At 33.7% G+C, this 25,838-nt stretch overlaps 1 protein-coding gene across 20 annotated transcripts in view; it reads left to right on the top strand.

The window, feature by feature from the left end:
- The window catches only part of LOC127796598 (scarecrow-like protein 14), a 165,522-nt gene that overhangs the window by 109,848 nt on the left and 29,836 nt on the right, over positions 1 to 25,838 (top strand). The window contains exons 1-4 of one of the 20 annotated variants that reach the window (XR_008022030.1): positions 10,650 to 10,769; positions 11,247 to 13,471; positions 13,914 to 14,599; positions 15,060 to 15,575. The exons of 11 other annotated variants lie outside the window; for them this stretch is intronic. The gene's annotated coding sequence lies outside the window, so the exon portion shown is untranslated. 8 more of the 20 variants (XR_008022029.1, XR_008022033.1, XR_008022034.1 and 5 more) reach the window with 8 other exon arrangements.

Here is a 25,838-nt window from a genome sequence, read left to right on the forward strand (position 1 = left end):
AAAGTTATTTGAAGTTCTTGTGATTGCATCAATGAATGCTCGCGAATCATTAGCAGTACATTCCCATCCAGAATACACAAATGTGAACTTCATATCAAAATTACACGTCAATATCACATTTTGTGTTATATTGGTTTTCCTTCCATGGAAAGATGTTTGTCTTGATGTAGGTGCCCAAGCTGTAACATGTGTTCCATCTATTGCGCCTATGCAATCCTCAAAGTAAGGAAATTTGTGCAAAATCTGCTCATGTGGCATATTTTGATGTGTCAAACATATTATCTATGTGCCAAGTGAACAAACAGCCCATAGAGGAATGTTGAAACATAGCAACGCCCTCCTCAATGCTCACTTTTTTTTCCATCTTTCAACAACTGCTTCTGTTTCAAAGTATCACAAAAATTCATGAACATATGTTTCTGCATACGAAAATTACTATAACACATATCTGGATGTCCATTCAGAATCTCTAATATGTACATTCTTCCCATAAGTAATGACATTCTACAAGGTACCCTGTCGATGACACTACTTTTACTGCCAACAAAGCAATTAAACATTATTACATTCCCAAAATTCGTAACAATATCATCTGTAAATAAAAAATTATCATCACTCGAATCATTGGTTCGCATATTACCAACCACATTTGATTTAGTTGACATCCTGTGTATAAATATATTCATAATCACTCATTTATTATAATCAACGTAAAGAAATAATTCAACATTAGCTAAGATGGTAACAAAGCTATTAAGCATAATTAAATCCCCAAAATATAAGAAACATTCAATTCTAAATAAATTTAACATCAAACAATTCCAGTTGGAACACAGTTCTACAATCATCAACATCAAACTATGAAGATAAAATAGTACTTGAAGCTAATATAATAAAACATAGTACTTTCAGCTACAACATCACCATTGAAAATAACACAATATTAGAAATTACGCAATCAACCAACCAAATCAAAGAAGCTCCAAGATAGATCCTCTTCTAATTTCTGGCATCTTCACAAATGACACTCTAAAATTTGGATCCTTAAAAGCCTTTATTGCTTTCATATAAATCTCATTAGACACTTCTTCAAGAGGTCCATGCAAACCACATTTGAATAAGGATCCAGACTAGTAGCTTCATTATCTGATTGATTGCATGGTTTTCCTTGAAGCTTTGCAAGCTTTTCTTTTAGATAAAGTGTCCTAAGTTCAGTTTCTTCATTCCCCATACTAATTGTAGATGACCATTGTGCCATACAAGCATCAAGTTTAACAGTTTTACTGATCTTAGGTTCCTTACGTCGACGTTTGCTAGATTCATCAATTTCTTCATGCAGACGAGTATTTGTAACTTCATCAGCATTCTCCACACGTACATGAATTCCTCTATTCAAAAAATCATCTTCTAACTGCCTTTCTTCCTCTGATGTTGGAGGAAGTTGAGTGGAAGCATTACCTAATCCTCCAGTAGCTATAATCCCGCTAAATATCTCTCCAAGAGTTTCATAGTGCTTACATCCTTCTTTCTTGAATATTTTGTACTCGGACTTGTTAATCTACAATAGTAAAAATAAGACACATTATCATATTGTATAGCAAAAAAAGGTAAGATTGATATGATAAAAAATGATGGCGAAAAAATTCTTTACTAAAAATATATACCGTATAAAAGTGTTGCCAAACTTCCTCTGGAGCATTATCTGTGTTGGTATTTGGATCCCATGTAACACCTGTATGTCCTAAAAGTTCAGAGAACAAGTGATGTACCTTACGTAAACGGTTCCATTTCTCCTTTAATCTATCTATGTCGTAATTCGTTTTTGTGAGAGTAATCATAGCTTGATTGATCTTGCCCCAATCATCTTTCGTGAATGTAGAACATTGCAATATCCCTGATTTCACATTGTCATAAAGAATACCGATAAATGCGTGTTCGTTCTCATCAGACCACGACATTAGTTCCTTAGTCTTATCTCTATGACCACCCATGTTCTATATTGAAGATAATAAAAAAATATAAAGACAACATGAAAAATATTCTCCAACTTACCAAAATATACTCCACAGTACATTAAAAATAATTCAACATCATAATTTGATAGACCCATACTTGGACCAAGGAAAAGAAAAGGAAAACAAAAACAAACATAAGAAAAAAAATGCAACACTAATAGCAAAAACAAATAGGTAGTAATAATACCAAAATTAGAAATCAATGTTATTTGTAACAATGTTAGAATAAAAAAGTCTATATGTTTTATTCATTTGAATGAAATTTAATTAGTGGGGCAAAACAGTAACCTGACAGCAATCTTCATCCAAGTATAGTTTTGAATTGATTTTGGAGCAATATATTGGCTTAATAAAACTCAACAAGGAAACAAACTGAATTGTTAACTATATTAATTGTAAGCTTGTAAGGTTGTCACCTAGAAGGATTTAGGCAAATTCCGAAAAAGGCTAAACTCCATTGAGCAGCTAGCCAGTCAAACAGAATCATGTGAACAACACAGACCAATCTAGAATAAGCAATTCAAAACCATAATACAGGAGGTGCAAAAATGAAATTATGAATTCACACCTTGCTATTCAAATGGCTTACAATATGGTAATTGTGAAATTCTATAAGCTATATGCAGAACCTATGCATTGTTTTATTAAGCAAACTCTGTTCTTATTTATGCAACAATTACATCAACAGGATGTCCAATAGATAAATATTGCAGACTTTGTTTTGTAAAATAGTAGCTCTTTGACCAACTCCAATTTCTTAAGAGACCAAACTATGAAACAAGTTATTTGGATGCTTTCACAAAATGTGAGGTGTTATGATCTTCCCTTCAGATTGTTAGCAAGAGCACACATGAAGCACAAGAGCAAAGATACTACGCCCAGACACAGGATGACATAGAACAATCATTTTTTGTTCAGTGTTTTAAATAAATGATCTGAAGAAACTTCAAAAGGTAAAGATTAAAGGTTAAAGAAGCACATGGTTTTTTCCATGTATTCAAAAGTTAAGGGCTATCTAACTTCATTGTTGTTTTCAGTTTTTCAAATGACTTATCTCATTTTAAACACAGGGCACTAGCTACTATACCACCATTAACATTTTTTTTTTTTAAATAAGCATACTGAGAGTAAAAGCCCAGTTTGTGTTGTGGGGGTTCTAGCATTGGTCACCTAGATTTCATGTCATGGTCAATGGAACATAATGCATTAATGCATGACCATAATAAGTGAGGAAAAGTTTTTCAAGATAACTTGAGTGAATAAACATGCTATTGAAAAAGGTTAAGTGAAATAAACATACTCACTAGTAATGCATCACCGAAACATGCTGTTGGAAAAGGTTTTAAGGAGAGATATATCAACAAGAATTTCTAAGAAAGACTTTTCATATGATATTTTCACTTACTCAATTAACAGTCCATGAAGCCCAATTTTGCAGCCACTAGCTTCAAGCCTATTCAAACGTATCTTATAACTATAACTACAAGTTATCCCAAATTGCGTACAAGTCAAATATGCATTAATTCCAAACAAATATACAAAGTGGCGTAGATTCCAAGTGACCTGCCAACAACAAACCAAAGCCCTGCCTACAACTCCATATATATATATTACATTTTGAATATATTAAAGACATAATTACACTTAAAAAAACTATCAATAAAAATCTCATTTATCATACCAACAATCATCAAACAAACCCAATCAACCCAACAACCATTCAAAAAATCTCATACCAACAATCACCAAACAAACTCAAACAACCCAACAGATATTCCAAAAATCTCTAAAAGAATAAAGGAACACATCATATTTTTTAAATCTGAAACCCTACTTCCTTATGAGAACAAATCCATAGATCCAAAAATTACAAACATAGATCTAGATTTAAGCAAAGTATCACAAAATTATTGAAATTGCTTAAATCATAATATAAATCAAATTAAGAACAAAATAATTGAAATCATAATACAAAGGGTTTAACCTGAAGACAAGATCCATAGGATGAAGTGACAGACAGTGTAGGTAAATGGCGATCGGCGACAGGGAAGAAGATAAGACCGGTGTAAGCGAACGACTAAGGGGAAGAAGAAACGAACGACTAAGGGGAAGAAGAAACGACCGACGTAGGCGATGGCGAGGCGCCGTGGATCTGGGTTGCTGGTGGCGACGAGGTGTAGCGGCAGCAATGGCGATGGAAGGCGCTACGACGGACAAAAAAGAAGAGAGTGAGTCGACGATGGCTGGAAGAGAGAAAGAGAGTCGCGATCAATGACCAATAAGGAAGAGAGGCACGATCGATGGTCGAGATGGAGTCAGATTTGCTCAGATCTGAAAGAAGGAAAGAGATGGCGGTCAACGATGGCTAGTGGAGGTGATGGCCATGGTAGGTGCAGTCGACGGCTAGGAAGATCTGGGTTGCTGGAGCTTGGAAGAAAAGATGAAGATGGAGTGCTTGAGGGAAATGAGAAGGCAGAGAGATGGTGTAACACCCCGCCTTACAGGGCATTAATATATGCTAGGATTTTTTTTTTTTACATCAAACATAAACCAACAATAAATCCTCAACGTAACCTTTATACGTTAACACTCCAAAACATGGTGAATGAGTGATACACTTTAAACATAAACGGAAGCAAGATCAGAACCTGCAAAAAACCTTGAAAACATAACATACGTGGATACATACACATTGTTCACCCAACATAATATTACAAATATTGCTAAAACCTTAAACAATACAACTGAATGTAATAGATGGTCCTAGCCCCAGATGGGGGCCACAAATTTTCGTCAAGCTCATGCCTCCATCACTTCCTTGCCCTTTCGGCCTCTTGTCTCGCCTGGAATATGGAATATTCCAAGGACATAGTCCAATATTAGAAGATGAAATCTTCTAAGTGAGGGTTATATAAGTATGAATGAATGAACGATGCATGAACATTTATAATCAAATACCCTAGTGTAACTTCCCTGTCCCACCAACCCGACACGAAACCCTAGGTAGAATCCCGAACCTCTACAGGATAATCCTAACGTTGTTCCATCAAATGCCCTTAGAGAATTACGGCTACACTCTTAGGTTGACATCCCAATCCCATGTACGAGTTTTAATATGCTAATAATATTATTTCATGCATACCTCACGACTTCTCATGCAATAGTATATGAAGATGATCATAATATACGTAAATATCATGCATAGAAAAGTAATCATATTGTATATGGGTTATAGGGACAAAACCACTCACCTTAAAATAGAAATTCGACTTGCCACGATTTGCGTGTTACCTCGAAAATAATACAAATTGTCAAGATCATTAGTCAAATCACTTCTTGAAAAATAATTTCCAAGAAAAATTAATAATCTAATTTTTCTAGACTTTTCCTTATTTTTTCTCCATTTTTCTTATTTTTTTCTCTATTTTTTTATAGCAATAAATTATTCCAAAATTCATAATAAAGTATTTTCTTCATTAAAATTCCTAAAATAACATTTCTAATCTCCATAAATTTTTTTAGAATTTTCAAAAACCTCTTCCTATTTTTTCTAATTAAGTTTCCTTTCAAAAATTTAAAATAATTATTTTATCATGAAATTTCTAAAATAAAGATTCATAAAAGTAAACAATTCTCTTTTCCTATATTTCTGGATACTTTTTTAGAATTTTATCTCTCTTATTTCTATTTTGACTCTATTTTTCTTTATTTTAAGTATTTAAAAATAATAAAAATTATTTCTGATCATCTTCTCTGATGCCGGCACACCAAAAAATTAAATTGACTATACCAAAAGATAGCTTACCTTGAGTTGATCACTCTGACCAAATTTGAACTTGAAACAACCCTTGGAAGATCTCTCTCCAAGCAAAAATTAGTCCGATTCCGAAGTGATTCGATTTTTTTGGCGAAGCTCCGATCACCCCTCAAATGAACTCCAAAATTCCTCAAATTTTTCAGAAATGATCCTCACCTCATGGGAAACAAAATCCCTATGGTTTGGTGCCTCAATTTGTTCAAAAATAATGTCGATTTGAAGCTCAAATCTTGCAAAACTCTCAACCACTACATCATCTATTTATAGCCAAATTGAAACCCCAAAACGACGGATCTTGCTTCACCCAAATCCTTTGATGTCTCCTCTTGCCCTTAATGAGCCCAAAACCCACCAAAATTTGCCTCAAAAATTGATTTATAGTGGGGAAAAATCTAGTTTCTTTCGGCAGAAAGTTTGGCCATTTTCGACCAAGCCAAGGCCGATTGCTGGCCTAGACTCAACCCAAGAGCATGCTAGGCTACTTTTCTCGAGTATTTTGCCATTGAATTCGGTGATGGGAGGTGGTGGAGGAAGCTTGGTCGGCCATGGTAGAATTGCTCTCTGTACAATTTTGTAAAATTGCACTTTGACCCCAATTTCTTCCCATTTTGAACTTTTGGTCATTTCCTTAAAACCCCTGAGCTTCCCAATAGTGCTGTTGCGACCTACAAGTTCTATACTTTCCATTGCATCCTCAAAAATTCTAAAAAAATGTCATTTCGACCTTCCTCGGGCAAATTCGAGAAATTGCAGTTAGGCCCGAATCTTCATTTTGATCGTAAATCCTTTTGTTTCTTCCTGAAACCACTAAAGGGTTATTCTACATACTAAATATGAACTTTCTTGCAGTTCTATTGACCTCTCGAAGGTCTTCTGCGTTGATTCGATTTCTTAGTCAAAATCATAACCGTATTTTTAGCTGTACCGAAACTCATTCCTGATCCAATTTCTCTCGATGCTAAAAATCATTTCTTGAAATTATTAATAGGTATATGCCTATTTATTTAGGTGTATGAGCCCCTGGGCATTCCCTCTAGTCGATTCAGAAATTTTCTCGGGCTCTTTTGATACCGATTTCCTTTGAAACCTCATATTTCTTACCTGAAAGTTTTACAGGTATTACAGATGGAGTCTGGGAGATAGAATTTGGACTCCTTCGCATCTGTACTGTGTGAGAAGAAACGCAACTATTTTTCGTGTTTTGAACTTTTACCCATGTTTTGGCTGAAAATAACCAAAACAATTTTTTGTTGTTTTGGATTTACTTTATAAAATTTGTACTTGTTTTCGAAAATGCGTTTTTGAAAATAACAAAGAAAACACGTTTTGAGTGTTTTGAAAAACTGAAAACAGAAAATGGCACCAAAACTACAAACAGAACAGGGCCTAAAAGATTGAATAATTTAACTCTGTATGGGTAAAGAAAACATGCGATTTTTGGTCATCTTAACCTTGGCAACAAGCTAATTCTTCTTATCTTCAATAATGCAAACACCTTTATCAATGATGATTTTAATTCCTTTTTCAAAAAGTTGTCTCAAACTTAGTAAATTTCAACACAGACTAGGAACATAAAATACATCAAAGATATACTCATGAGAACCATCTTTCAATGTTATGAGAACATTACCTTTCCCCTGATTGAAACTTTAGCTTTATTCTCAAAATTTATCTCACCACGCATGGATTCATCCAAGTAAGAGAAGTACTCTTTCTTTCTGCACATGTGATGGCTATATCTGACATCTAAATACCATTTGTCAAGATGTTTTTCTTCCATAGGGCTGCAAGCTAACAACACAGTTTCCTTGTCTTGCACATCATCAACAAAGTTAGCATGTTCATAAATTTTTTTTTAAAGTTCAACTCGACATTGCGATCGAAAATGCCTAAAATTCTTGCAACAAAAACACTAAATTTTGCTTTTATCATACCTTGATTTTTCAAGAAGTTACTGACCAGTGTTGTTTTTCGTGGCAAAAGCATGACTTTCGAAATTTCTACTCTTGACATCTTTATTTTAACCAAAACTTTTTTCGCCATTGGATCCACTTATGCTGGACAAATTTACTTTACTTTGAAAATATTGTTCTATAGGTGTTGTTATTAGTGTTGTGTGCCCCTAATGCTAGATTTGGATGACATCTAGTGGGGTTATTTTTTTACATTCTTTGTATCGTAGTATAAATCTATAAAAGGTAAGGTTTTCTTCATTCATATTTTCCCCAATCAATTATATGAATGAGTTCATAGATCTTTTGTGTGAGAATCTTATTCTCAATGTGTTAAGACTGTGTGATAGGATTCTCTGATAATAGAACTTCTTAAACTATTCATAATCCTTAGATTATTTGGATATGGACTTCGATTAATCGAGTATGGACTAACATAGGGGTTACTACCACGTTCGAATGTTTGGTATGAGGATGGGAAGATGGTGTGTCACGCGCCATATGACATGAGATGTCGTTAGTAAACCTGTGGGTGGTCATTGGGGAATGATTAACTGAATGTGAGTCGATGACTGACCACATGGCATGGTGGATAATAGTTGGTCATCAGATTGTGATGGTGTGTTGATTCTTAGACTTGATTTGACACGATTGTTTTGTGTATTGGTGTGCATGATTTGCTAATAAATTGAATCATCCAATTGTGAGGTGGGAACATTCATCTATATGATTCCATATTACTAATAAATGGAGACAGGTGTTGGAAACATGATCCTATGTGAACATCCTATGTGATATACTATTAATGTGACAGGACAGACATTGGCCAAGTCAGATTGAAAGTCAGGAAAAGTGTTTCCTGATGTGTCATCTAGTCACATTAATAGGGTCTGACACATAGTCACTGAGTTTGTGAGTTTGTCACTCCATGACTCTCGTTCAATTGAGAAGTTAGGTGATGGAATGATTATAGCATATGATAATCGTTAACTGTAATAGGTTCATTTAAAGTGGGACTTCACTGCCACCTATACTGTCATGAATCGTTACTAGGCACTATTTAGGAACTCTCGGAATGTTATCGGGATTTGAAAAAGTTTTGGTGATGGGTCAAAGGATTGACTGATATCGAAAATAGTTTCAGTGTTATTTAATTGCTAGCGAGTAGTGAAGCTAAAAAGTCACACACTATATAGTGTTACATTTAGTATCGACATTGTGTACCCAAAATGTTTCTAAAAGTGATTGGTCAAAAGTTAACCCTTGACCCCTTGTCAATAATAGTGAATAGTGCATAGTAAAATTGAATAGTAAAGTTCCATAGTAATCTCTGAATGATTCCTTCAATTATTAAAGGGGGTGGTGTCGGACGTGAGAAGAGAATGAATTAGAAGAAGAAGAAAAATAGGGAAGGAGGATTGAATAAAAGAAAAGAGATAGGTCCTCTACAATCTCTCTTTCTCCCACACACGCATGTTGCTTCATCTTTTTCTTTTTCTTCTTCTTCTTCTTCTTCTCTGTATCTTCTGAAAATATTCTACTACCATGAAAATTATATGTGTAATTGTTACTCGTATAATTTTGAGATGCGAACATCAGTGATATGCAAATTCATTTGTGTCTAGTATGAAAAAAGTGACTGGAGTTGTATCTTACTATATACTAGGTGTGGACAGACTAAGTCCACCATAACATGAGGTGGATACGATTTTAGTACATAAATTATTTTCGTATCTCAACCTTACATAAGACAATAAGTATGCATTTATTTATGTATTCATTTGTTGAATATGTGTATTGCTTAAATATTCAAATTATATATAACGTGTATATTATATTCTACTACGTGTATTTAATATACAATAAATTTTATTTTTACTCGTATTGTCATACTAGTAATTCTCTTCAACTATTGACCTGAGGTTCATTCTTTATTCATGAGAACATAATGAACCCATCAATCTTTCAATAATCATGGTGGAGGTATCTCTTCCATCATTAATTGCAACAACAACACAGTTGAAATGATCTATCAAAGACCTCAAAATCTTTTCAATTACACATACCTCCTTTATTTCTTAACCATTAGCCCGTAATTGATTAACAACATATTGCACTCGTGAAAAATAATCAGATATAGTTTCAATGTCTTTCATGAAGAGAATTTCGAATTCACCTGGTAAGGTTTGCAACCTTAACACTTTTCACCTTCTTATCACCTTTGTAGGCTTTTTGCAAAATCTCCCAAGCTTCATTTTGCTGTTGTTGCACTTGAAATTCTTTTGAATACAATCTCATCCACAGCTTGATAAAGAAAGAGCAGACTTTTCTTGTCCTTCTTTCTATTTTCTCCCAAGGCATATTTCTAAGGTTGAGAGAAGGTTGATCAATTGACTTAACACAGCCGGTTTCAATAATCTTCATTAGTTCTTAAAAATCGAACAAGACCTTTAGTTGAATACACCACTCATCAAAAAATTTTCCGCTAAACCTCGGAAGAGGTTGAATCGTTGCATTCATATTCATGACCTATCTCTGATACCAAATGTAGGAAATTAAAAAAAAAAAAAAAAATTAGAGCAAAAAAATAGAAAGGGAAAAACTCTAAAGTTTTTATTGAGATGTTGATAAAGAAAAAAATGATACCAGCACTTATAAATAAGTGTAATATAGAAGGAAAAAAATCAAAATAACTACTTCCTAAAAACACTTTAATTGAAACAAATCATAAACACATTTTCAAATAACAAATATGCTATACTGACTTGTTCAACAAAATTAAGTTAACGAGGAGAGAAACTAAATTTGAGTTTAATCAAATTCCAATAGTCAATTCTTTCAAGTTCATTATTAGGTTCCCAAGTTCTGCTTCCATCTTGAATTGACAAGTTTAAGCTTATTTATTATATATGGTTCATCCCCCCCTTTTTTAATCACTTTGCATCCTTGATACAGTGATCTTTATTGAGTTCTGTCTCATGCGAGGTACGGCTTCTGGTTTATTCTTGTTTTGATTTTATATACACAAATCGGGGTGAATATCCCTACAGATTTTTGAGTTTCGCTGTGCTTCAAATTGATCTCTCGTCTTTGGGAACGGTGAAACTGGGATACGCATCACGTAAAGATTCTTCGGCTTCTTTGTTCTTCAAATTAATTTCTCCATTTATCTTGGTCTTCTGATCCTCGCGTTGTTTCTCGGATTTTAATATATGCATCAAGCTTTATCTAATTTTTACCTGGGCGAGGATTTCTTATTTTATTCATATTATCTTTCTATTGATTCTGTTTCGGGGAATGCTGTTTCTGTTAGGATTCCTTTCAATTTCTGGGGTTCTCTAGCTTTATTATCTGGTGACAGCAGTGTCTCTTTCAATCTCTTTTAATTACCTTTGTCGTAGTTCTTTCTCTTGGTTTGGCGTTTTAATTTAGCTTATACAAGCTGTCAATTTTGAACATCAGCAGACCACAGGTTTAGTTCTTGAAGTTGGATTTCCGTCAAATTTCTGTACCAGGAAGGTGTCCATGGATTTGCATCACTGGTCATTTTCTGGTTCCACGGACGGATGTGAGTCAAAACAGGAGTCTGTTTCAGCCTATTCAGATCCTAATTCGATTACAGGATTTCAACTTGAATATGTGAACCGACAATATGAATACGCGAATGTTCTCCCCATTTCAGATAGTCCAGCCCCTGCAATTCACTCCACGGATTTGTCTGTGAGCTGTAGTGGAGATTCTGCAGAAAAATATGATTTCTGTGACTCTGTTCTCAAGTACATAGACCAAGTATTAATGGAAGATGACATGGAAGACAAGGCCTTCATGATTGAGGACTCCACTCTTCATGCTGCTGAGAAATACTTCTATGATATACTTAATGAAAGATATCCTTCCGTGCCCAATCTGGTGATGCCTCGTGAGGGAACAACTAGCGCCCAATGTAGCAACAGTTACAGTGGCACCTCTCCTGATGCTAACAACTTGGTTAAATTTGGTGCAAGTATATCTCCTCTTATGCACAATCCTTCTGCTGACCATTCATTACTGACTAACTCGCCATCATTTTCCTCTGCAAGATTCCCTTGTCATAGTGTTATTGAACCCGTGAAGTCTGTTGTGAATTGGGGGGGGATAGAGAACCCGGGGAACATTATACCTAGTGAAAATGGCGTAACTTTTAATTTTGAGAACAACAGATTAGCATCAGCTATAGCAAAGGAAAAGGTATGGCAAACGACAGCCAAGCTAGAAAAGGATGAAGGGGACTGCCAGGGTAGTTTATTGAGGGGAAGAAAAAGTCTTCGCCGAGAGGAGAGTGCCTTAGACGAAGGGAGAAGTAACAAGCAGTCGGCAGTAGATGTTGAGGAGTCTATTTTACACGATATGTTTGATAAGGTATTGTCCTTTAGTGAGTCTGCATTACACACTTCTGATGATGACCTGCCAACCGAGGCAGGCAGAAAGGAGCAAGAATATGAGCAAGGAAAAATATATGACGAAGAAAGAAATTACCATAAGAAAGGAATTGCGAAAAAGGAAGCACTTGATATGAGGCGACTCCTGATACAGTGCATGCAGTCTGTGGCAGACAATGATCTGATGACAGCAACTAAACTACTGAAGCATATAAGGTTGCTTTCATCTCCACTGGGTGATGCATCCCAGAGGTTGGCTCATTACTTTGCTAATGGTCTCGAGGCACGCTTGACCAGTTCTAGGACCCCAGAATATAAACCCTTTTCTGTCCAGAGCTTAGCGGAAGCCAATGTTTGGAGAGGTCATAAACTGTTCGTTTCAGCATTCCCTTTCGTGGGGATTTCTTATTTCGTTACAACCCAAATGATCATGGAACTGGCTGAGAAAGCTACTTGTCTTCACATTATTCATTTTGGTATTATTCATGGCCTCCAATGGCCCCCTCTTATTTGGCGTTTATCTGAAAGACCTGGTGGACCTCCCAAGCTTCGCATAACGGCAATAGGCCATCCCCAAATCGGTTTCCAACCAGATGCAAGGGTTAAGGAAACAGGACGGCGTTTAGCAACTTATTGTGAGAAGTTGAAGGTTCCATTTGAGTACAATAGCTTCGGAAAAAAATGGGAAACTTTTAGTGTTGAGGATCTCAGGATTCAGAACGAGGAGGTGCTTGTTGTTAACAGTTTGTACCAGTTTCAACACTTACTAGATGACACAGTTATGGACCGTAGTCCAAGGGATGCAGTTTTAAACTTAATCAGGAGGATTAATCCAGATATTTTCATACATGGAGTACTTCATGGCACCTATAATTCCCCATTTTTTGTATCACGGTTGCGCGAGTCTCTCTTCTATTTCTCTTCATGGTTTGATATGTTGGATGCTTATGTGCCGCGTCATAATCAGGATAGAATAATGCTTGAGAGGGAAATATATGGGAAGGCCATTTTGAATATCATTGCATGTGAAGGGTTAGATAGAGTTGAAAGGCCAGAGACATACAGGCAATGGGAGATTCGGACACTCAGGGCAGGGTTCAAGCAGCTTCCTTTGAATCAGGAGATTCTTGAGGAAGTAAGAGCTAAGATCAAATCATCATACCACGAGGACTTTTTTATCGACAAGGCCGACAAGTGGATGATATATGGATGGAGAGGTCGAACCTTCTTTGCCATCTCGTCTTGGAAGCCTGCCTAGCTAGCTGTTAGGTAAGCCTCTATCGCATAGGGTGATGAAACTATATACGAACTTTTATAACTTCTTGTTTTAGTTAAACGTTATTCTCTGTTATTAAGGACAGTGAATATTCTTGTTTACCATTTAATTTCTTTTGATTTCAAATCCCCCTTGTTTTCCTGTCTGTATTTTCTGCTATCCTAAGATAACCACCACAACCACTATCAGACTCACTACATTAAGTACGCAAATATTTGTACGTTCAATTCTGGCCAAAGGAGGCCGCTATATCTTCTTACCATTGGGCCAACCCTAGGGACAATGCCTTCTTCTTCTGCTGCTTTATGTTTGTGTTTGTTTGACCAGGCCCTGCTCTCAGGAAATTGATAAGCTGCTTAGTGCTTGGCTTTCCTTAGGAAGAAAAGGTGAAATTATGATGAGAATTAATGCATTTTTGTGGATTTACCATTTCAGACATCAGTCGATGCATGGAGGCAATCAATAGAAGCCAGTTATGAGTTATGACTGACCCATCGCCCACGAGCCCCGGCACTGGCAATGCTTTTGGACTGGTTCCACTTTCAATTTCCGCCATTCAAATGTACTACGTACGGGTTACGCGTCTGTCTGGTGAGTTTAATTAATATAATATAATATTTAAAAAAAGTAATGCTCCTCCTACTTCCCCGCGGAAGAAATATATATAAAAGTCCTAATTATGATTCCAGTCAACCTCACCTATATATGATTAAACTTAGTTATGGCAAATCGTTATATGGCGACGGCTAACGGACTTTTAATTAACTCAATGGGGTTGGCTTTGACTTTTTTTATCTTTTATTTTTTACTGTAATTAAATCAATGAAAAATTATAGTGATGGCTCTCTGTTCACACTGGTGGTGGTTGAACAACTTCAACTTGAGGCATGGTGATTGGATTCTTGTCCAAGGAAGCCTCGTTTGTTTCAGATGAGTCTCTTTCATATGGAGAACCTGTATCTTGACCGTTTGGGTTCCCAAATTCAAGTTTCACTTTCCGACAACGTGCTTTTATTATATAGAGAGGGTTTATCCATTTCTTTTCTTTTTTTTTAATTTCATAAGTCATTGGGTGTCCATGTTATGCAACATCTTTCTTGGGTTTTGTTCCGTGTGATGAGGTATGTGTTCTTGTTTCTTCTTGCTTTGTTATATGTACCCAATCAGGGCGAAGGGATCCCTTGAAGATTCTTGAGTTTCTCTATTCTTCAGATTGTTATCTTATTGTTCTTCTCCTTGGGTATGGTGAAATTGAGATGGTATCACAAAAAGATTCCTCTATTTCTTTGTTCCCAAATCAATTTCTGTGTTTATCTTGGTCTTCTGATCTCCTCCGTCTTACACATTGTTGCTGATTTTAATATATGCGTCAAATTGTATCTAGGCTTTGTGTGGGCGAGGATTTCTTGGTTTATTCATATTATCTTCCTCTCGATTCTTGTTTGGTGAATATTGGGGTTATTGTTTGGTGATAAAAGTTCTCTTTTCATCTATTAAAGACAGAAAACAGTTGTTGTTTTGTATGTCATTAGACCACAGGTTTAGTTCTTGAAGTTGGATTTCCATCGAATTTCTTACCAGGAAAGTGGTCATGGGTAGGAAGTGGACATTTTCCACTTCTGAGGATGGCTGCGTATCAGAACATGAGTCCGCTTCAGCCTATTCAGATCCTAATTTGATTACAGGGCTTCAACTCGTCGATATAAACCGAGATCATAAATACATGAACTTTCCCCCAACTTCAAATGGTCCAGACCCTACAATTCACTCCCATGTATTTGTCTGAGAGTCGTCGTGGGGATTCTGCTGAAAAAGAAATGATTTTTGTGATTCTGTTCTCAAGTACATAAACCAGGTATTAATGGAAGACGATATGGAAGACAAGGCCGCCATAATTCAGAATTCCACACTTCATGTTGCTGAGCAATGCTTCTATGAAATACTCAATGAAAGTGTTGGATGTTTTTACAAAAAATGAGTAACAGAGGTAATGACCTGTAAAAACTGATGCTTCATTCATTAACTTATGAATCTATTTATACAAGAAATTGTAAAAAAACTCAATAAGAAGTCCCAAAAATAAACATGCAATAGAAATTCAAATATTAGTACCTTTTTAAATTCTTTTATTCCATCAAATCTTCAACAATTTCAATTATTTTGACTTTTTTAACTTCTGATCTTTTACAACAAATATAGCATTTTTCAACACTTGTCTTTGCTAATTTTGCTGCATATCCTTTTCTTTTTTCTCTCAAAAATTCAAACTTTCCTACGGACAAACACTTTGTTAGAATGTCTACAAGTTTAATACTTGTGTTGCAATATACCAACTTCACCTCATCATTTTGTTGCACTTTCCTGATAAAGTAGTATTTCATCTTGAAGTGCTTGGCTCTTCCCTAGAACACATGGTTGTTTGAAATTGCTATCACAACCTGATTATTCATAAATATTTCAGTTGCTTCTTCTTGTGTCAACCTTAGATTAGTCATGATCTTTCTTAACCATAGAACTTAGTTAACTGCAGAAATTGTTGCCACATACTCAACTTCTGCAATTGATTGACCAACATCATGCTTTTTTGAACTCTAACAGAAACACCCTGAACTCAAGCTGAATAGGTAACCCGAGGTGCTTTTCATGTCTTCACAAGCTCTAGCCTAGTCACTATTTTCATATCCATGCAAAACTAACTCATTTTTTTTTTTTCTGTATTTAACTCCCAAGTCCAGTGCTTCTTTTAAATATCTTAGCACTCTTTTAGCAACTATATGATACACTTTCTTGGCACAAGGCATGAACCTTAAAAGTAAGCTAACAGAGTGCATTATATCAGGCCTTATGGCTATCAAATACATTAAACAACCAATCAAGCTTCGATAAAAGTCTTCATCAACCATTTCAACTCCTTCTAGACAAAATTTTCATTTTATGCTAGTGGAGTAACCACAGGCTTACATTCTTCCATTTTAAATTTTCTTGACACTTCCTTAGCATACTTCTCCTAATCAATAAAAAACTTATTCTTTTGATTGTTGAATTTCCATTCTAAGGAAGCCATCTCACCAAGGTCTATCATCTCAAACGCAACCATCATTTGCTCCTTAATCACCTCGATAAGCTTTTCAGTACTCTCTGTTACTAGCAAATCATCCACATATAGCAAGACAATAATTATTTCATGTTTTTCTATTTTAACATTTAAAGTATTCTCACTTAGGCTTTTGTTGAAGCCAATGCTTATCAAGTGCTCATCAATTCTTCCATACCAGGCTCTTGGAGATGGTTTTAGCCCATATAGAGCCTTCTTAAATAAATAAACCTTGCTATGATCAGTTGTAAATCCCTTAGGTTGTTCAACAAAATTTCTTAATGCAAATAACCTTGTAAGAAGCCAGATTTGACATAAAATTGATAAATTTTCTATTGTTGTTGTGTTGCAATTACCAAGAATAGCCTTGTGTATCTAACTTTGCCATTGGTGTAAATGTTTCTAAAAAATGCACTCCAAACTATTGTGCGTAGTCCTTCACCACTAGCCTAGCTTTGTGTTTGTTCACAATCCCATCTGTATTTAGCTTTGTCATGTAAACTCACTTGACTCCTATTTCCTTTTTGTGTAAAGGCCTGTCCACAAGCTCCTAAGTCTGATTCTTTTGGATCATTCTCATCTCCTCCTGTATTATAGTGATCCATTTAGGATCCTTTACTGCTTCTTCATAACCAATAGATTCCAAAACTATTACATTGCATTTTTGATAAATTTTAGCAAGAGACCATGCCCTTCTTACGAGTAGTTCATCATGGTTGTCTTCGTCATGCTCAGCTATTTTCTTTTTTTTTTCTATTGTTTGTCTTCTTAGTTTAGCCTTTTCCCAATCCCATTCCGCATCTTCATCAAATGTCATGTCCCTACTAATGATGAATTTTTCATACGAGTAGTTCATCATAGTTGTCTTTGTCATGCTCAGCTATTTTCTTTTTTTTCTATTGTTTGTCTTCTTGGTTTATCCTTTTCCCAATCCCATTCCGCATCTTCATCAAATGTCATGTCCCTACTAATGATGAATTTTTCAGTTAGTGGTTGAAAAATTTTGTATCCTTTAGTGACTGTGTTGTATCCCACCAGGACTCCATATTTTGCCTTTTCATCTAGCTTTCCTTACTTTGCATATGGAATGTGAGTGAAGCACAAACAACCAAATTTTTTTAAATTTAACACATAATGTTTAGTATCATACTATGCTTCAAAAGATGTGTTTTCCTTTGAGGCTTTTGTTGTAAGCCTGTTCAACAAAAATACAGTAGTATTAACTGCTTTAACATATCTTTACCAACCAAAACTACATCACATAAAAGACCACCCAAATATACACAAAGTTTATTGTAGTGGATATCTTTAACCACATTTAAAGTATATGTAACAAGATTAGCCTCAACATGTATTTACTGACCTTAATGACTTCACATTCACCAATGTAAATCCCTTTTGATGACTCCACCTTTATCTAAATCAATTCATCCAAAATTGCACACATCTTAACCTGTCATTGTAAGAATCAAATATTTTGATCTAATAATGGAATATCATACTTCAAGGTAGCTAATACAAAGATCAAATAATCTCAAATAATGTGAAACGATTAATAAATAAATTCCAATAGAAAACAAACTAGAATACCAGATTTGAGCAGTAAATCTAGGCAAAATAGATTTGGATCTGGTTGTCGGATCTGGAGTAGATTGATGGGTTGGGTCATATTTGAGCCAGATCTAAGCGAAAAATAGATATGAAACTAAGTTGTCAGATCTAAAATGGGTTTGGAGTGAGCCAATGGGTTAAACCAAATCTAGGTCAAATTTGGGTTGATTGAAACCTCGGATTGCTCCTTCAATGGCGAACAGAGGTATGGATGGGCCATGATTGACAATAACGAGGGAAGTTATTGTTGAATTTAAACCCTTAAGACCAATTTTAGTGACATAAATGGACTCGGTCTTGTAATTTTTTAAATATTATTTAAATGACAAGTTTATGTTTTTATTTAAATTGCAATATGATTTAAATTAAACATACATCCATTAGTATAATATGGAATGAATACCATCCTTTAGTGTTAAGAATATGAGTAACGGTTAATTCACGATTCATTTTGTTATAAACATGTTCTTAGCCATAGAGTTTCCAATCTGGATAGTAGCAACTCGCAAATACCAGCACATCATCTTTTTCCTTGTTTAGTATAAGATGTTGAAAGATAAGGTTCGTAAGTATTATGTCATTCTATATGAGATATAGAAAGAAGACGAGTGGGTGCTCATTATAGGAACGAGTTTACTGAATGAGACTGTTAACATTGAATCACGTGAGTTTTATCTCACAAGTCAATGATTCAATGTTAACTACGGATGCACAACTAGTTCTTAGACTTGAGATGACATGGATATCTATGTATTGGTGGATTAAGATATCAACGATACTTTATGGTTGTTCTAATTATGAACGATCATGCGTATCTATGTGCCTAGTTCAGTTATGCATAAGGTATGTGTGCATCAGATAAGAAATCTATCACCTTGAGATTTATGAGGAGAATATCCTATGCGATTTAATAATCACTTAACGATAAATCATTGACCAAAATAATATGATGATGGAATGTGTGTTCCATAAGGTTGTATCATATTAGTCAAAATTGATTTTGGATTTAGTCATATGACGAGATTAATAGATTTGATTTGCTAATCATGATCTCATATCTTGTCGGAATATGAGATGATAGAATGACCGTATTGTATGATATCGTAGTAAAAAGTAAGGGTGTTCGCGGTTGTGGTTTGGCCGGTCTGAATCATTTTCAGCACGCCAAATCGTTAGTACGGTTTTTCAACCAAACCAGACCGCATTTGCGGTCTGGTTTGGTACGGTTTACCGCGGTTTGAAATGCTACTTAAAATCACTAAAAAAGATATTTAAAAATAGTAAATAAATACACAAATATTGGTAAATAAAGACAATTAAATATAAATAAATAGGAGCAAAAAATAAAGACAAAATAATGTAAAAAATAAATAGAATGGATTGCCAATTATTAGATTTTTATAATAATAATTTTTTTTATAATTTTTTTTTATTATTTTCTTGGGCAGTTCGGTTTAAAACCGAACCGCAAACTGTCCAAATCGCAAACCGTGCGGTTTGGACAGAATCCAAATCGTTTTCGACTGCCAAAAAAAAAATCGATAGGTTCGGTTTGGCCGGTTTCTACGGTGCACCGATTTTTTTGAACACCCCTAGTAAAAAGGTTTATAATACCCGCTTCACATTAAATTGGGTAATCATGACATATTGTTGGATGTCACTTATGATTTACGAGAATTAATAATTAATTAATTCTTGTTATCAATTTAATTATGAACCTAGAAAGTCTAACCTAATAAAAAATAACTTTTAAAGAGAATAAGGATAAATTAGTAATTATATAATTATTAATTATGGTACATTTATCTATTAGATAAATAATAATAATTAAATGATTATATTATGAATATAATTATTTAATTATTAATAATTAATAATTAGTTGAGTTTTTTGCTAGCACAATAAACCCGGCCCAACGACACCTAGGGTTTTTAATGGTGCTCTATAAATAAGACCATAAATCCTGAATCAGATATAAGTGAACCCAAATTCAATCAGAAATTTTTTAGAAAAATTTCTGCTTCTTCTCTCGAGATTCTTGGATCAAAGTCGTTTCAAATGAATTGACTTGGTATCCTAGATTTGAAGGATTTTACGACAGGTAATCAAACGCTGAAATTAGATTTCGTCAACAAGTATTCATCTGTCTAGTTTTCAATTTTATAAATCATGTTTTTTGAAAAACGTGATACTTACAAAAATTAATTTTTATTCCATTGTGCATAATCAAGTCTATGTTTTCAATTTTATAAATCATGTTTTTTGAAAAACGTGATACTTACAAAAATTAATTTTTATTCCATTGTGCATAATCAAGTCTATGTTTTCTAACAGTTACAACGAAGGTTAATGAGGTGTGAGGATGGCCGATGGCAGAAGGCCAACAGTCGGTCATTTAGCTGGGGTTGTGTGGTTGGCAACAATTGCTGAAAACGCGAACAGATCGCGATGAACCATTGTGCCACCACAAAAATTCATAAGAGAGATTCAATCATAGGCAAATTGCGATGAATCACTTGGATTTTTTAAAGTTATTTTTATACTAATTTATTTATTTATTCATAAACATTTACAAATACAAAATAACATTTGAATTGGTGGGCTCTGCTAATCCTTGAAGTTGAAGCATGGTAATCCACCATCATCCAATGTCAATGAAAACACCGTCATGTTGCTTTCTTGTGAGAAACTAGAACAAAGAAGTGTACATTATCATTTAATATGAGTCTTTTTCATATAGACTATATATTTGTTTCTTCGTCTTGACCATTTGGGTTTCCAAGTTCAACTTCCACCTTGAGCTGACATGTTCTAGCTCACTACTCAAAGCTCCATCCAAACCATGAAATTGACAAATTTTAGTTAACACTTGTTAATATGTTAAGTCTAAGGAAATTTAAGGACAAAATTTTTAAGGCATATTACATTTAATATCTAATAATTTTAGAAAATATATTAAAAATTAATTAGAATTAGATCCGAAAAAGGGTTTAATGGTAATTTGACAAATATTTTGCCTCGAGAGAGGACAAATAAAATGTGAATTCACAAATAAATAAACATAAGTGTAATTTTTTAAAAAAAAATTAAAATATATCAATTTTGCTAAGTTAAATAGTCAATTTTTAAGTGTAAAATTTGACCAGACCAAATCAAATTAGGTCCAGTTCAATTTTAGACATCATCAATGGGAGTTCAATTTTAGACATCATCAATGGGATGTGGAGGACAACAAGCAATGACCAGGTAGGCAACGAATGGAGGTGGTCTGATGATGAAAGTAGGTAGTTTAGGTTTAGCTAAAGGCTTGCACGACAAGGCTATTGATGGAGAAAATGGGGGAGAATAGGGTAATTTCCAAAGAAGTTTTCAAGTTTGTGAGGTGTACTTCTTTTCGTAAAGTTTCTAATTTGTATACAGATTTGTTACTTTTTATTTACTATGTATATGCCCACCATCTTATAATTTGCATTTTAATATGCATAAATTTGTTTTTTTTACATAAATTGCATTATATAATTGAAATTTAAGCATGATGTTTATGCTTATTGCATTAAAACTTGATTGTAATTACATATATACATATGTAGTCTTATCATTGCTATTATAACTTAATAAATAATAGATACAATGTTATCGAGGGTCCATTGACTTTTCACACCAAACCAAATAAGGTAAGGTTAACTCCATTAATGATAAATAGAAATTATCACCCTATTTGTCATAAATGGGTGTAAAATATTTATTCATATTATATATTAGATCATATGTAATATTCCAAGAGTCCAAAAAATAATAGTATACATTGAGGATAAATAAGAAATGAAACAACACCAACTTGATACATTTTGGGTTGAATATAGGCAAAGAACTATCGAGTTAAGCGTATTTAAACTTGAGAAATTTAAGGATGGGTGACCTCGGACAGAGACAACCCTTGGTGAAGACGGTCCGATGAGGGCAGGGAGTGACGCTGGGGCTCGAATGCCTGTTCAAAGAGCAATTTCTGGCAGACTTCTAGGATGACAGCCCCAAAAGAGAAAAGATCTGGGACCAATTGTAAGATCGCATGACGAGAACGTCATATGCTTAAGGGGGGAGAATGTAATACCTCAAGAGCCCAAAGAAAAGTAGTATATATCGAAGATAAGTAAGGAATGAAACAACATCAACTGGATACCTTTTGGGCTAAATGTAGACAAAGAACTCTCGGGTTAAACGTGTTTAAGCTGAGAAAGTTTAAGGATAGGTGACCCCCTAGAAAGTTCACATAGGCCCATCAAAATAAGTTATTCCAGTCATTTTTATTGCTTGATACGGGATGTTATATTATATGTATAAAAAACTATTTTTTAAGTGTCATAGGTAGTTCATCACTCACTTTGACATATTTGGACATGCCATAGGCGATTCGAGTGCTCAAAGGGAGAAAAGAAAAAATAGACAATAAAAGATACACATTTTTAGATATTTTATTTATAATGTTTTCTTCTTGTTTTAAATTGTCTATACATTGAAACACAAGATGCAAGAATTTGGATTATTAACATTTGATGGTTAATTTTTTGAATAATTTTCGATTATTAACTTTTGATGTTTAATTTTTTTTATATAGATTTCACTAAGGTTTGATTTACTTTTTATTTTATGTAGAACTCTGAGTAGTTAAATTAATTGTGATTAAGTTGCTAATATGAGAATTCATAAATATTGTTGGTACAAATGTAAAATTTTAAAAAAATACTCTTAAATTTTCAGGACAAAGACAATAACACGAGGAAGAGCAGGACTTTAGACTTTTAATTGGTAGGCTTTGTTCACATTACATAGAGAAGCAACGAGCCAATCTTTGAAGGATGGTGATTTATGGCAAAGGAAACTCGAGATGCTAAAGGAGATCGACAACTTATGACTCTCCTAATCTCGCTTGGCTCATTATTATTGTACGTCAAACTTAAGTGATTGTTGTAAGTTAAACTTGATTCACTCACTAATTATATGGGGTGAAGTTGAGCCAAACATTTTTAGATTCACGGCCTTGTCCATCTAAGGGCTTGACTTGGCTTTGGTCAATGGGTCTAGCTCGTGAACTCGACCCGCTATGCTCTAATGAATTTTAATTTTATAAAAATAAAATTATAATTAATTTAATTTTAAATTTAAATGATTAATATTTTAATTTAATAACTCTAATAAACATTATATAGAAGTGATAATCAATAACTCCTAAATAATTTATTTTTCATACACAATTTTACACTTTTCTATAAAAAAAAAAATTATATCTTATACACAAAAGGCATAATCACTTTAAAAATTCTAAATATATATCTCATACATAACTACTTTAAAAGTGGAATAAGTTTTAAATATGAAATAATTTTTATAATTTTTAAATGTTTATTAAATTTAATAGTACTATAAAAGTGGAATTGTAAACTATTAAAAGTTTTAATTTTTAAATTTGTAACTACAAAAATCTAAATTTTTATTTTAAAAGTATAGTTTATATTTTTAAAATATTTTTATATCTTAGATATTAATTAAATAAATATATATATTTTTAAATTATTTTAAAAATTCTATAATAGGGTGGCAGAATAAAATTTCAATGGGGATGGATGATGGCTGTACTAAGTTACCGTTGACCATGACTCTGTTATGAAAATAAAAATTAAAAACAAATCTTTTAAATGTATTAGTAATTTTATGAGTATTGTATTGTATATATGTATAATTAATAAAATACGTCATTTTATAGAAAGATAATATATGAGTATTAAATCCTTTAAATGTATTAATAATATTATGAGTATTGCATATATGTATAATTAATAAAATACGCCATTTTACAAAAAGATATAAGATTTACACAAATATTCCGTTAGTGTTATGAAATAATACAACTTCTTCTAAATGACAAACTTTATAAAATATTAAAATCTATATATACACAAAAGATAAGATAAATTGGGGCTAATTAATGATTCTTTAATTTATTTTTATTATACTCGGTTTGTTTGTTTATCATTATTATTTAAAAACACAATATAACCTTTGAATTGATGGGTTTCAATCTCCATTCATAACAAACAGTTGCTTAAATATAAAATATTAAAAACAAATCCTTGCGGATAATGCCACTGCCTTCATCTTTGGTCATTTGGGTTTCCAAGTTCAACTTCCACCTTGAAATGACAACTCAAAGCCCCACCCAGCAACCATAAGGCAGGTCTTACCTGCTTAAATATAAAATTGCAAAAATAAATTTTTTCTTAACATTTATTTAATTAAGTTAAGATTTACATAAGTATTCCGTTAGTGTCATGAAATAATACAACTTCTTCTAAATGACAAACTTGATAAAATATTAAAATCTCCCTTCATAACTGCCGCTTCTCTTTTTAAACGAGTCTCTTGCCTACGGACTATGCCACTGCCTTCATCTTTGATCATTTCATTTGGGTTCCCAAAGTTCAACTTCCACCTTGAAATGACAGCTCTTTTCCCAGAACTCAAAAGCTCCATTAGTTATTCATTCCATGAAAATTTAATAATTAAAAAAAATAAACTCCCAAGTCATTTCACAAGATTACGAAGGGCCGAGCGAATCGGAGACGAAGACGAAGGGCTAGCCATTTAGCTTCAGCCCTTCATCTATGACTTTCCAGCCTTTTGTCTCCGAGTCTCCGCCTTCGTCTTCGTCTCTAACCCTTCGTCTTTGTCATTGTCTCCGGCCCTTCGTCATTGTCTCCAATCGCCAGCGATGACATCACAAGTGTTGTAATGAGTTCCGAAAGAGATGTCGCCAGCGCCGAACGTAGGGGCGTGGGTTCTGTTCCCACTTCCCATTGCCACTGGAGGGAGGGAAGGAGAAAGAAGCCGATGGTACCATTCCTTTGAAGAAGCATGGGTTATTCATATCGAGTCAGCGGAAGTTTCTTGGCCATAGACCAGAGCCGGCCCTATAGTAAGGCCAGCAAGGCAGGTGCCTGGGGCCCCCAATTTAAGAGGGCTCTAAATTTTAAAAATTTGTTATTTATATATATATTTATTTTTTAATAATAAATATTTTATTAAAAAATTAAATACAAAATATTATTTGATGAAAATATCAATGATGATAAAACAAAATCTGTTAAAAAATCCATTAGAGTTGATTATTTTATGTACACGATTGATCAAGTTATTTCTTCACTTCGAAATAGGTTTGAGTAATTTGGAATATATGAAAAAAAAATTAGATTTCTATGCAATTTTAAGAAATTAAAATCAATGGATGAAGATGTTTTAAAAGGATATTGTTTCAATCTTAAAAATGTTCTTAAATTTGATAGACTTTCTAATATAGATGATTTAGATTTATTTTTAGAATTAAGAGTGTTAAGAGAAACTTTTTAAAAAGAAAAAAATAGTACATTGAAAATTCTTCACTACATCAAAATAGTTGATTATTTTCCAAATGCATATATTGTTGCTTATAGAATATTATTCACAATTCCAGTTTCAGTAACTTCTGCTGTAAAAAAAATTTCAAAATTGAAATTGATAAAGTCATATTTAAGGTCAAGTATGTAGCAAGAAATATTAAATAGATTAGCTATATTATCCATTGAACATGGTTTATTAGATAAACTTAATTATGGATATTTAAT

Source organism: Diospyros lotus, chromosome 3 (assembly GCF_014633365.1).
Source record: "Diospyros lotus cultivar Yz01 chromosome 3, ASM1463336v1, whole genome shotgun sequence".
NCBI classification, from domain to species: Eukaryota; Viridiplantae; Streptophyta; class Magnoliopsida; order Ericales; family Ebenaceae; genus Diospyros; species Diospyros lotus.